The 4432-nt window shown below is 45.1% G+C and overlaps 1 long non-coding RNA gene across 1 annotated transcript; it reads right to left on the reverse strand.

Annotated features, from left to right (window-relative positions):
• Positions 1-1423: 1423 nt before the first annotated feature.
• On the reverse strand, positions 1424-3031 carry LOC113940751. The gene is made up of 3 exons (XR_003525531.1): positions 2976-3031; positions 2783-2836; positions 1424-1533 (listed from the first exon to the last, which is right to left on the reverse strand). It is a non-coding gene; the product is annotated as an uncharacterized LOC113940751 (long non-coding RNA).
• Positions 3032-4432: the final 1401 nt, after the last annotated feature.

The following is a 4432-nucleotide window of genomic DNA, read 5'->3' on the forward strand; positions in this document are numbered from 1 at the left end:
AGGGGCTGGAAAATGCCAAAAAAACACTGGATGGGACCTGCTGGGATCGTTGGATGTTTTCCTTTCTCCTTTTTTTTTTTTTTTTCAAAGGAGTTGCTGTTTTAACTGAAATCCCATTTTTTTTCCCCTCCCCTTTCCATGGAAAAGCCCAATTTTTTTTTTTTTGTCATGTTCTTTCCAATTTAAAGAATTTTAAATTAAAGAATTTCAAATTTCAAATCCAGAGAAGGGAGATTGACAGGGAGGGATCCAGGTGGGAATTTCCTCAGGGAAGCTCGGAGACCTTTGCCACTTCCACATTTTTTTCCACCCCGGAGCATCTCAGGAACCCCTTAACCCTGGGAATGGTGGCGGGATAAACTCTGCCAATCCCAAAATTCCCTCAGTGGAAAAGCCCAATTTTTTTTTTTTTTTTGGTCACATTCTTTCAAATTTAAGGAATTTTAAATTAAAGAATTTTTAAATTAAACAATTTTAAACTTTCAATTCCAATCTTTTCAACGGAAAACGAAGCGACGTGGAGAAGGGAGATCGATGGCGAGGGATCCATGTGGGAATTCCCTCAGGGGAGCTTGGAGACTTTTTCCACTTCCACGTTTTTTTCCACCCCGGAGCATCCCGGGAACCCCTTAACCCTGGGAATGGTGGTGGGATAAACTCTGCAAACCCCAAAATTGGGGCCTTGAGGTGGTTTTTCCTAAAAAAACCAGGACCCCCCTGGAGTTTTGTGCACCGGGAGAGGGCGGATTTAAGGAGATTTCCCTCTCCTGCTTTTTCCAGTTGAATTCCCAGCCTTTGCTGTTCCAGACAGTTGCCCTCTGCCCTCTAGAAATGGGATGGAAAAAGTAGGGAATTTTGGTAACCCAACCCGATGGATGTGGGATTTGTTCTTCCCTGAAAAAGGCCAGGAAGTACCAACCTTTTCTCCTTTCTCCCCCGGAATTCCTGAGGCTCCGGCGTTTCCCGCCGCTCCCCGTTCCCCCTGGAAGGAGCCAAGAGAAAAAAATCATGGCTGATGTGGCCCTGGCAAGGCTGGAATTTCCTGGATGAACAAGGAATTTCCTTGTCTTCGGGTCATGGAGTTATTCACTGAGGAGAGGGAAAAATTCCATGAAAAATTCCCATTCCTTGACAATTCCAGCAGGGCTGGGGGGTGGATGAAGCTGGTTGAGAAGCATTCCCTGGTTGAATCCCAGTTTTCTGGGGTCAGCCTGGGGGATGGGAATGGGAAACCTGACTCGTGGAGATGAGGAAAATCCCCCATCCCAGTGTCCAAACATCTCCACCCAGATCCACATCGATTTATGGGAACAGATTCCCAATAATCCCAATTTGAAAGGAATAAACACTTGGCAGAGGTGGATTTACAGCAAAGTTTTTGGGAAAACCTCTTATTTTTGGAACTGGGGGAGTTTTAAGGTCCCTTCCCACCCAAATCCACCCTTTGATCCCATAATTCCAGACACTCGCCTTTGCTCCGTGCCGTCCGTCCGATCCCGGCATTCCCGGTTTTCCAGGACTTCCCCTTTCTCCCTGTGGGTGGAAAAGAAGCGGATGGGTCGTGAGGACAAATAGAAACCCCAAAAAACTGGGAAAACCGTCTCTGGAAAAAGCAAGGAAAAGGATAATTAAAGGGGGAAAATCAAAGTGCAGGTAAAGCCTTAATTAAGGCCGTAAATTTTAGATCTAAATTTAACTAAGGTCTAATTTCACTAATTAGACTCCTGGAATTAATTAAGACTAATTTAACTCGGCTCATTTTAAATCACCACGGGTTTTAGGTCGTCTCCCATCTCCGGGCTCAGCTGCGGGAAAGTAGGTGGGGAAAATTCCAAGGGAAATACCAATAAAATAATATTAATGGGGAAAAAAAAGAGTGGGAAATATTAATTAAAAAGATGAATAAAATATTAATATATTAATTTTAATGCCCATTTAATTTTAACGCCCTTCCTGCCTTCAGTTCTGCCGTTAAAAATATGAATAAAATATTAATATATTAATTTTAATGCCCTTTTAATTTTAATGCCCTTCCTGCCTCCAGCGGGATTTGGGATCTCCAAGGAGTTGTCGTTGCTTTGACTGATTTTTTTTGGGAAAATATCATTCCCAATGTCTCTCCTGTCCTCCTCCTTCCCACAGATCCCTGTTTTCCATCCTTGCTGGAGGTTGGGGGTTGGGTTTTTCCTTCTGCTGCGTTTCCTGGGAGTGTTCCCTTGTTCAGGATAAATCCCAAGGGTGCAGATGAATTGGGATTTTTCCTCATTTTTCCCGAGGTTCCAAACTAAAAGACTCTTTTTAAACATACTGGGAGAGTCGGGAATTAGAAATTATCGGGGATCATCCTGGAGAGAAGGACAAGGAAAAGCGGAGAGCGAAGCCAAAGGAAAACATTAATAGCAACAACAGTAATAATTATAATTATAACGCCAATAAAGCCACATCCCACGGGCTCAGTCCCCAACAGCTCCCTGACTTCTCATCCAAGATTTTAAAACCTTCCATAAAAAGCTCATTAAGGGTCATTATCTCTTTGTTTACAGAGCAAGGACTAATAAGGAACTAGGACTGAGCCCAGGCCGTTGCTAAGCCACGGATCAGGAGGGGATTTAGGCCAGGCCTGGGTTAGTTTTTGCCCCAGATTATCCAGAAGTTTCCCCGGAATCCTTAAAATTTCTACATCCCTGTCTCCCTGTTCCTCGTGGGCTTCCCAGAGGGATTTGTCCCACCGGAACTGGGTGGGTTCTTCCTGCTGGGAAACGGGAATTAGGGATTATCCCACCTTGGTCCCTTTGGCTCCGGGAGCGCCGGCGAGGCCTGGAAGTCCTGGGAATCCCTGAGGATAAAGGAAGATCCCAGGGGGTTGGTGTTAAATCAAGGAATTCTGAGATGTTCGATGGGAACCAAGCCCGGAAAGCTTTGGAATCTCTCCAAGGATGGAAATTCCATGGGATGTCCCCCCCATCTCCTCCTACCTTTGCCCCTTTCTGCCCGGCGTCACCGGTGGTCCCGGGATCGCCTTTCCATCCCTACATGGGAAAAAAAACCAGGATAAACATTCCATGGTGAAGGATCCAACCCCGGGGATAACTCGGGAGGAATTTTGCATTTTTGTTGCACTTTCCAACGCCAAAAGCTCCTGGAAAATTCGGAGCTCGTGGTCAATTTGTTGCTGGAACGGGACTGGGAATGACCTGGGAGAAGGTCAGGGTTGTAGGGAAGCGGGACAGGATGGGAAAAGTTTGGAAAAACCAAACAGGAAAATCTCCAGGAATTCGGTTTGTCTCCAGAAAATTTCCAGGAAGCATCACCCCGCCCTGAAGATGCATTTTTTTGTTGTTTTGTTTTGGGTTTTTTTTATTTTTTTTTTTTGTTTTTGTGGTTTTGTGGGTTTTTTTGAATTTTTTGGGTTTTTTTGGGGGGTTTTTTTGGCTTTTTTTTGTTTGTTTTTGGTTTTTTGGGTTTTTTGTGATTTTTTGGGCTTCTTTTTTTTCCTTTTTTTCTTTTTTTTTTTTGTTTTGTTTTGGTTTTGGTTTTTTTGGGGGGGAGGATTTTTTTGTTGTTTTGGTTTGGGGCTTTTTTGTTTGTCTTGGTTTGAGGGTTTTTTTTTTAGTAATTATGGGTCAAAGTCTCCCATCCACGAGCAGGAAATTCTTTGGGATTGAGGGAGGCGAGAGTCAAGCGGCTCATTCCCGGGAAAACGAGATCCTTAAGAACTTTATAGGGAATGATTCCTTCCTTCCCTGCTCTCTCCACCAGGGCAGCTCAACGTTAAACAGGGATGGAATTTGAAATTTGGGCCTTGGCAAGAAATCAAGGAAAACTCAGACTGGAAAAGATGGGATAACTCAGAAATCCGGAGACATGGATGGAGCATCTGTCGGGAGCCGGAGAAGGATCCTCCTAAAACTCAGGGCAAGAAGGGCCTTGGAGGCTTCTCTGGGAGGTTAAGGAGCGATTTTTCTTTGGGAAAGACTCACCTGATTCCAGGAACGAGGTGTGGGAATGAGGGATAGGGTGTGGGAAGAGAAAGGGATATGGGCATGGAATCTCTTCCCACAGAATGATCCAAGGCCTTTCCCTGCCCCTTCCCTCTTTTAGGATCCTCCTAAAAATCAGGTCAAGAAGGGCATTGGAGAATCCTTCAGGAGATTAAGGAGTGATTTCTGTTTAGGAAAGACTCACCTGATTCCAGGAATGAGGTGTGGGAATGAGGGATAGGGTGTGGGAATGAGGAATAGGGCGTGGGAAGAGAAAGGGATGTGGGCACGGAATCTCTTCCCACAGAATGATCCAAGGCCTTTCCCTGCCCCTTCCCTCTTTTAGGATCCTCCTAAAAATCGGGCCAAGAAGGGCACTGGAGGCTTCTCCGGGAGGTTAACGAGGGATTCCTCTTTAGGAAAGACTCCAGGAATGAGGTGTGGGAATGAGG

The sequence above is a fragment of the Corapipo altera genome, unplaced genomic scaffold (genome assembly GCF_003945725.1).
Source record: "Corapipo altera isolate COAL_440 unplaced genomic scaffold, ASM394572v1 61472, whole genome shotgun sequence".
Taxonomy (NCBI): Eukaryota; Metazoa; Chordata; class Aves; order Passeriformes; family Pipridae; genus Corapipo; species Corapipo altera.